Genomic DNA, 9,918 nt, shown 5'->3' on the forward strand with positions numbered 1-9,918 from the left:
TTACTAGAACACTTAGCAAGAGTCGTAATAATATGCTCCCTACATTGCTAACTACTAACATGCAACCCTCTTTAAAGTCAATCCTGATTTTTGCCATACATATTGATAATCTCAATGATGGTATCTATGGATCTCATCTAGTTCTACATTGGATTAGCCATTGGATTGTTGGTTTGTTTCCAAGCATCCTTTAGCTATAGGTTGAATCCTTCCCTTAAATCTAGAAATGAGCTGTTGAAAGAGAGGGGCTTCCATTTCTTTCTCCTTCTAAACACACCCTTCTTGGATGGACTTCCTAGGCACCTCACATTCCAAGAGATCATAGTGAGCAAGCTAAAAGGAGGAGTTGAAAGAGAGAGGCTTCCATTTCTTTCTCCTACTAAACACATCCTTCTTGGATGGACTTCCTAGGCACCTCACATTCCAAGAGATCATAGTGAGCCAGCTAATTAACATTATATCTTTGTTCGAACCTCCATAATCCAAAACAGCAAAATAGCCTTGTCAACAAAATATTTGCAAGAAGTTTTTAAAGGGAAAGTTTTTATTTCTTACCTCCATTAGACTTCAAAGAATTGACAATAATTAGGTTGCTCCTTAGGTTCCTCCTTCCAAGGCTTGTTTATTTCCTTGAATTTACCCTTCTCAACCTATGTTTTTTCCTTTTTGCTTCTTTTGAAGTTCTTCCTTATAGCAAGTATTTTCTCCTTGGCTTCTTCTTAGTTCAATTCCTTTTTGGCCATTCCTTTGCAAAGCACCCATCTTCTTTGCATTTGAAGCATGTATCCAAGAAGAGGGAGAATTTGATATCGACCAACAACTCAATCCCATTAGGATAAAAAAGCTAGAGCATCTCAAGGATCTTCTTCCTCTTATTCCAAAGTATGAGAGGCCACTTGCTCCACTAGTTAATATTATTCTAAGAACATAGAGTGCTCTACCTAGCACTTCTACTAGCACATTAACTTCTCCATCTAGCAAAGTAGGAAGTCCATGAAAACTAGCCCATATTGGACATTCAATTTCCCATATTGGACATTAAATTTGCAAGACCTCCTCGGGAATAAAATCAACATGCCATAGAAGCATGTAAACAAGGCTCACTTTAAGCCAAACACGTGAACCCAAAACCCAATCTCTTTTTGCTTTAGATGAAAGCAAGACCCAAAAGAAATCTAATGGCAAGAAAAACAATGTGAGCACCACTTTGATCCATAGGTGAGCGAAAAAAATCTAGAAAACTCATCCTCAAGGGGGACCTTCCCTTAAAATACATGAACATGTTGCATAGAGAATACTTAGCATTGCTTTGCCGAATGCATGGCAACAAGGATACCACTCATGCACATAGCACTTGCTCCCCAAATTCTATTGTCTCTCTTTTAATTCTCATTAAATATTTTTGGTCACCCCACATCTTCTTCTCTAGATCTTCCATGTTCATGCTAGCAATGACAATGTTAGCATAATCCATCTCCATCCCATTGTCTTGCTTTTATTGGTTTATGTTTGTGCTATGTGTTCTATCATCTCTTACTCCTTGTTCACCCCCCTAAATATGCTACATGCATGAATGTGGGAGTATATGCCACATGTTGGTAGGAAATGTTGCTTTTTTAATGAACTTAATATAGCTACCCTAGTTAATAGACCATGTTCCATGACTGTCTATTGAGAGCTCCCCTCTTCAAGTTTCCACATACTCAAGAGGTTCTATGCCTTTCATTTAAGGAAAAGGCTATTACAATTTGAATTGTTTCTATTTTGCTAATGGATGGATATGCTCTTAGTTTGTAAGGGGCTCAAATATCTTTTGATAACCATTTGTGCTTGTATGGATGCTAGGTACATCCCACACTTCAGGGGGGATTTGAGGGGAATTTCAAGATTTAGAGCTATGTCATTGAGTTGAATTGAGATTCTTCTTTGTTTTAATGTGATAAGGAAATATTTATATTGTTAAAAATGATATTTTAGTTGTGGATGTGTAAACAATTTGTGCTATGTGAGTAAGAATTAAAAGTTATCAAAATGCACAAATGTATCTTACAGCACATGTACATTTTGGATGCGTACAAACATATCCATTACAAGTGTGTATTGACATTGTCTTATTTGAGATTGACTACATGGCTAATGGTTAAGCCTATCAATTGTGATGTGTTATTACTTAACATGACTATATAAGCATGACTATGTTAGATGTTATATACAAATTTGTTTTGATTTACTATGCATGCACATTATCCTATGATCCATAGCTTCATAATTTTGTCCCATAAACATGGCTATATCAGGTGATATATAGAAATTTGCCATCCTTTACCATATAGACACTTATTTTACTAGTTATAGCTTTATATCTATCTAGTAAAATTAAAAACCTAGTTCCAATTTAAAAAATCCTAGTTACTAACTAGAAAAAATACAACCAACCTGTGCTGCCTTTGAATAATCTGTTGTCAACAGGCTTATGGATGTATGGTACGTTACAAACTCTGGATGAGGTTGCACAGCTCAGCAATTTGGAGGCGACAATCTGGAGGCAATCAACATATACAGCAGGAACTACATCCTTCTTGCTTTGCAGCTTCGGACCATCTGGTTGCACATAAGAAGGTGAATGACCTTGGCACTTGGTTCAAAGAGAGTGAGAAGTGGAAGAGAATAAAATGTTGATCCTCTTGCCAATAAGGCATCATCTCACATTAGCCCCCCAAAAATGAAGTTGAGCCTCATATATATCCTACTGAATTTGGAGGATCATGTATTAATAATTCCATCTAATGTTTAGAAAAGCTACCCAAATTATTAGGTCCATCTAGCCATAGATGATTGGTCATCAGGATTGAGATATTCTCACGTTCCTTGATGGGATTTATTTTACTTATCTAATTAGCAAAGGTACCATACTATTACAACATAAAAAAGCAGCTTCCTTTTATTATCATGTTACATAGGGTCCATTAACACAACATCTAGCACATGACAAACACTTTGGAAAACAACATTCTATTGCACAAAAGATAATATATAAAAACACCATTCCATGAAGTAGTATAAAATCCATCTCCCTACAGAGAAAAAAATTGTCTAGGTTAGGATATGAGCTTCCAACCCCATAAGATTGGGTTGTATGTGATTACACTACTTCTATCAACAACACACAGTAGGGAACTTATTAAGTTAGAGCCATGATAAGCTTCCCTCAGCATTAAACGTATCCTATATAATAGGGTCACTTGGCCTTTTGCCTTCTCAAGCACTCATGTAATCAAAAACACCTATCTCCTAAAAGATCATGGGATCCTAACCCACTAGTGAGTATTTTGGCATCTTATAGGATGCTAAGGCATATTGGGCTGGAAATGCCAATGGCTTGAACTACAATGATAAAAAATTTGTCAGATTGTTCCATGAAAAACAATAATTTTAGAGAATAATTTCAAAATATTTTTTATAATTAGACAAAATGACAATTTCATAGAGTAATTTTAAAATATTCGTAATAATGTTTTTTGGGGCCATAAATATAGTCGTTGGGATATGATCTTCACAAGTATATATGAATGGTCTTGCTAAAAATTCATGTGTCTATTATTTCTAAGGGTAGAGAAGGGATATGATAGTGCTGATGAATTTTCTTGAGTTGTTCCAAGATTTTTGGGAGCTTTGAATTACCTCTAAGGCTTGACTTATAGGAATAAGGGCTAGAGCAAGTTAGGAGGGATTAGAGGATAGCATAAATAGACTTGTCATGGATGTTACACTTGATGTTTGTTATGACCACAAGATGATACTAGCCAAATAGGTGCCTATAGGAGAAGTTGCTACACAAGATTGCACACATCATAATTTTTGAATTGCCAAATGCATAGCATGATTGAAGTCCTCACAGAGAGTACATTAAGATCCTCTAGGGGTTCAGCCTCTCTTGTAGAGATTCAAACCTATGGTTTTTTACCCAACATGGAAGGTTTAAGATGTATAGGAGACAATAGCCCAACATGCTTTCCTCCCCTCCTTGCTTTTTATAGTACTCTATTTTAATATTGGCCTTGTGTTCTTAGCACAAAAAGCATGTCTTTCTTTTAGCACTCTTATTTTTTCTCAAAAGATAAATTTAAAAATTTTCCAATCTTAATTTGTTCTTCTTTTCCACTTGTGTTTTCCTTTTATTATGATGCACTTTCAATGTTCCATTGAGAATTTGCAAGAGTTTCTACATTGTTTGAATTATTTCACCTACCTTTGAGATTGGTGAGAATTTGATATTCTCCCATCGATACTTTTCTATGGAATTTCTCAACTTCAAACCCTAATAAAATGAGAATCTCCAATGAGGATTTCTTTGTTTTGGAGCACTAGTTCTTTGTAAAGATAATATACTTCCACCCTTGTAAGGCTATTTAGGTGTATAGAAGAGACTAGTGATGGCAAAATTATCTAGTTATAACTAGAAAATTCTACATTCTTCCTAGTTTGGTTAGTAATCTTCCTAGCTATAATGTGAACTTTCTATATAGTAAGTGGTTTAGAGTTTCTTGTGATACCTTTGTCCTTACCTTCTCAAAACCATCATTATCAACTTGAATTGAGAAATAGAGAATTGTAATAAACATCATCTTTATCTTATCCTCATTGTACCTTTAATTACCTATTACATAAAAGTAGGGAATCACATCCTTATAATTCCTTATGTAGGGATTTTCAAAGGAATGTGGGGAATGCTCTGTATTCCCTATTATAAGATGTAGGGAACGTAGGGACTTTCAAAGGAATGTAGGGAATGCTCTATATTCCCTATTATAAGATGTAGGGAATGCAATTTCCTAGTTATAGATGGGGAATACGTACTTGTCTACATAGGAAATATTGGAGAATTTCCTATATTTCACCAAATTTCCTATGTGGGGAACGATTGAAAGTTCCTTGTGCATTAAGCATAATTATCAGCATCGAACAGGTGCCATTGCATTCGACGGGAGGAGCAGTACGTCTATTAATGGCGTGAATGCCGAAGTAGCGACCTATTTGCCTCATAACAATTACGACCAGACGAGTAATATTGCAACAGCTAGTCCAGCTGCTGCCGTGATCAACGCCAAGGAGGACATGACATACAGTACCAAGCTGAAGCACGGTGCCGCAGCTCTGCCCACATTGCCCTGTCGTTCACGTCATGATGAGCAGGTACGTCGATTGCCAGCTCAACGTCCTCCACCAGCCGGCGTCAGTGGCCGCCCATGCAGGCCTGCTCTTGATACTGAACGGCAATATAGATGCTGCTCCGGAGTTGCAATTCCAAACACTAATCATGACGTAGAGAGATCTCACCAGGATGGGATTTTAGATGTTGATCAGGACGGTTTTAGAACATATTATCACAGTAGAAAATGCACCAAATACAGTAACAGGAGATATGCTGCACCAAGAGCGAAAGATGAGGAACGTGGAAGTAATCTGAGCGTCCATAATATCCCTACCAATAAGAAGGAAATGGAGGAGAAAGACTCGCAACTGCCTAGTGGGTCTAGCTGTACGTCTACAACTGAACCTGCAACTACTGCACAGTATGGCGGCGAGCCTGCGAGTGATCACAATGTCAATGCCCCTACCAAAACAATGGAGCTAGAGGAAGATCCACATCCTCCTAATGATGACCAGGCCTCAATTACCACAACGAGGTCTGCGCCGGCATCCAAGAACCATAACCGCAAGCGACTGAAAGCAAGGAGGAAGCGCAAGAAGCAGTGCATCGATGTGGAGCCTGTTGAAGCCTCTGATGTTTCAAACCCATCCATGCTTTTGGATGCATTCACACTTTTCTTGGCCATGTTGTCATGGCTATCCACTAAGACTCTAGTATTCTTGCGGAGATTTGGGAGGTTTTAACCACAACTAGATACACTCTCTAAGGTCGGTTACACACAAAGGTGGGGACACCTAGTGTCGCAAAAAAGGGAAGTGTCCAGCAGGGTTGGTGTAATATTCTGATGGGTTTTGGGTTTCGCATTGGCGGCTACTATGTGTGTTATCAAATCTTTGGATGGTTTTCAAAGTGGGCACGGACTCTCACAAAGTGTGTACCTGTTCTAAGCTCCTATCATTTTGCTGAAATTCAAGGCCTCGTTATACACCCCTTATTTGCACATGTCATGGGATTTGTAAATATTTTTTAAAACTTCAAAGGTGCACGGGTTTTCGTTCATTATGTGTATTGGTTACTAATATTATAACACCTAAGTATTCACCAACAATTTGTTCTCTTGGTCTCTCTCTCTCTCTCTCTCTCTCTCTCTCTCTCTGTGTGTACTGCTCTCTTTCTTGGGTTTACATTATAATTAGGTTGCATAAGACAATGAAAACAATTCAGTGAGACACTAAATGATTGGAAGATCACTCCACACAATCTTCGTGATACACATGCCATGCTTTTAAATGTATATGCCTTATAAGGTAGGTACAAAATAGAAATGAAAATCCATTGTTATATGTGTATAATCAATGACTTACATTTAGGATAACATCTAAGCTTGTTTTCATAAAAGCAAAATGAAGAGATTAAGGGGATTAAGCACTCGAATGTTAGCAATTAGATTAGGATAAACTAGTTTGGTGCTTTATGATTGTCACCCCATCATACAATGGACACCCAGGCTATGTCTTGACTAACAATATGCACACCAAAGCACTCTGAATGCAAAAATCAATTACATTGTTTCGAGTCACTAAAGCCTTTCTTTGTTCATTGAGAGGATAGGCAAACATGTTTCTATGAATATAATGTTGAAATGTCTTTCTTAAAGGATGTACTCAATCACAATCACATGTAATCACAAAGATTTGGTCTAATGTATTTTGATGTCCATAAAATTGTGAGGTATGTGGGGAAGATAGTGCCCATAGAACATGCTCATCTCAAAGGCATACTTTTAATTGTGTTACACAACTATTGGAGTCAATCATCTATCGAAATACAAAAGACAAGTCTTTTCATGATAGAAAGTGTTTCACGGGAGAATGCAAAAACTATCATAACTCTACTCTCGTCTCTATTCTCTCATGGCCCCGAAGCAAAAAATGGAGCCCTTCCCTAACATCGCCAAAAATGCTAAAAGAAATCGTTCTCTCTTTGTCATCCATGATGTCATCAAAAAATGCAAAAAACTCAAGTGTCCTCTCTTCTATCCCCCCCCTTGAAAAACTATAAATTGAGGGGTTGGGGATGTCCAGAAGAGTGACAATGAGCAATCTTGACGAGGATGAGATATTGATCAAGAAGGAAGAGAGTGTATTTCATGAGATGAAGAGACATCATTATGTTCAACCCAATGAAGGCTATACACTGAGGGACTCTCATCCTCTCCTACCTTGATCCGACAAAAGAAGACACTGAAAAACTCTATCCCATTCTATCATACCTCTACTCTCGACTCTATTCTATCATTGGCCTCGAAGGAAAAAAAGGAGCCCCTACTTTACCTCATCAATGACGTCGTTAAAAATGTTAAAAGAAAGGGTTCTCTCTTTGTCATCAGTGATGTCTTCAAAAAATGCGAAAAAGCAAGCGTCCTCTCCTCTACTCCCCCCTGCAAAACTATAAATTGAGGGGTTGGGGATGGCGAAAAGAGAGAACGAACAATCTTGACAAGGACGAATCGCTAATTGAGAAGTAGGAGACTCTATTCCACGAGAAAAATAGAAATTATTCCATTCAACCCAATAAAGGGTATACATTGAGGGACTCTCATCCTCTCCTACCCCGATCCTAGAAGAGAAGACACTCAAGGACTCTATCCCATTCTATCATAGCTCTACTCTGGTCTCTATTCTGTCATGGCCTCAAAGAAAGAAATGGAGCCCCTCCTTGACGTCATCAATGATCCTTGACGTCATCAATGATCCTTGACGTCATCAATGACCTTGTCAAAAAAGTTAAAAGAAAGGGTTCTCTCTTTGTCATTGATGATGTCTTCAAAAAATGCAAAAAATAAAGTGTCATATCCTCTACCTCCCCTCGCAAAACTATAAATTGAGGGGTTGGGGATGACATGAAGAGCATGAATGACATAATCTTGATGAGGACGAGACACTATTCAAGAAGAAAGACTCTATTCCATGAGACGAAGACACATCATTTTGTTCAATCCAAGGAAGAGGATATGTTGTAGGGCTCTCATCCTCTCCAACTCTGATCCGAGAAGAGAATACTCTGAGGAGCTCTATTCTATTCTATCATACCTCTACTCTTGTCTCTATTCTATCATACAAAAAAAAAATGGCTTTCTGACATATACAGAAGTTACAAAAGACTTCCAAGCCTTTTCATTGTTAAGTCCACCCAAGGTAGACGACACCAAATCATCATCATCGGGCATTGCATCAATCGCTGCCAATGCATTTGCAATGCTCCTTACCTTCAATGCATACTCATTGATAGACATCTTCCCTTTCTTCAATGTATTCAACTCTTGCTTGAGTTGAATCTTTCGTGCCTTTGTATTTACAGAAAACATACTTTCAAGTATGGTCCAAGCTGCATATGAATTCTCTGCATTTCTAATGTGTCCCAGCATATTATTGTTAATTACTGCAGACAACCAATACATGACCTTTTTATCCTTTGCATTCCATTCTTTCCGTGCCTTTGTCTCTTCTGCAATTGGAGGATCACTCATCTCCGGCTCCTTTTCTTCACCTGAAACAAACTTGTAGAGGCCTTTTCCAATAAGGAAGTTCGTGACACGGAACTTCCATGAAGGGTAGTTGTTCTTGTCGAGCTTCTCAATGATGGGGCTTCCACTGTTCTCTGCCATTATCACAAAATTAATTCCAACAGCAAGCAAATCTTCTGCAACCCTGGACCTGTAGTGCACAGCAATACACCAGACAGCCTTTTTCACTGTCTGCTCAACAATACATGCAATCTGCAACCAGTTTGCAGATAAACCTTGTGTTTACTCACTGGTAAACACATTTGAACTTACAGATCTGAAATCTGTAACCTGCGCACCCACTTTTGGTCAATATAGTCGAAGTCACAGCGTACCCTGAAACTGTTGTCCGCAACCTTGCGGCTCTAAAACGGGCCCTGAAACGGCCTCAAATGCCCAAAATAACTGCAGGAAAACCCTGAAGGGCTTATCTGCAAAATATACAGCGCTCTTCGTGCACACCAAATCTCACTGCAATCTGAGATTTTTGCTCTGCCCTACTTCCGGTGCCTCCACAGGCACTATCCAAGAGAAAGAGTTGAAGGATGGGAGAGCTTCTTACCCGTGGCTTGCTTGCTCGAACCTTACTTCTTCTCCTTTGCTTCAACCTTCGAAATCAGCCTCTCTCAATGGCGCGGCTCTGATACCATGTCAAGAATCGCGTGGTGGGGGGAGTTGCTCAAGATGCTGCGCCGAACACACACAGAATGCACAAGGAGAAGCTCACTCAAGAGACAAGAAGAGAGATGGAGGCCAAAACGTTTTCTTGCTGACTTCTTCTTCTTCTTCCATACACTTTACAATGTACACAAAGTATAGATAAGATACAACTTAAAAGGAAAGTGGCCTACTAAGTCAAACAATGCATAACCGACTACAACAAGACTCAGGCATGGTATTTGCAGGTGGTAATATATGATATTTCAATAACCTGAAAAAAAATCATAAAACACCTTGAAAAAGCAAAAATGTTTGTAATAATAGTGTCAAAAAAAAAATCAATGAAGCCTATGTGCAAGGTACCTGAATAACTCGGTCACACTCGTATCGCTTCACCCGTATTTTGCTTGCACACTTAAGAGTGCAAGAAATGTCTTCAACCGAGATACTCGGCACCCATCATATAATGGTATGGATGCTTCCTCTCTAAGCGGGTCAGATGTCTTGACATCCATGGGAATCAATGCATCAATCATTGCCT

Source organism: Lygodium microphyllum, chromosome 1, assembly GCF_053477565.2.
Source record: "Lygodium microphyllum isolate KBCC chromosome 1, Lygodium_microphyllum_v1.1.10, whole genome shotgun sequence".
In the NCBI taxonomy this organism is placed as follows: domain Eukaryota; kingdom Viridiplantae; phylum Streptophyta; class Polypodiopsida; order Schizaeales; family Lygodiaceae; genus Lygodium; species Lygodium microphyllum.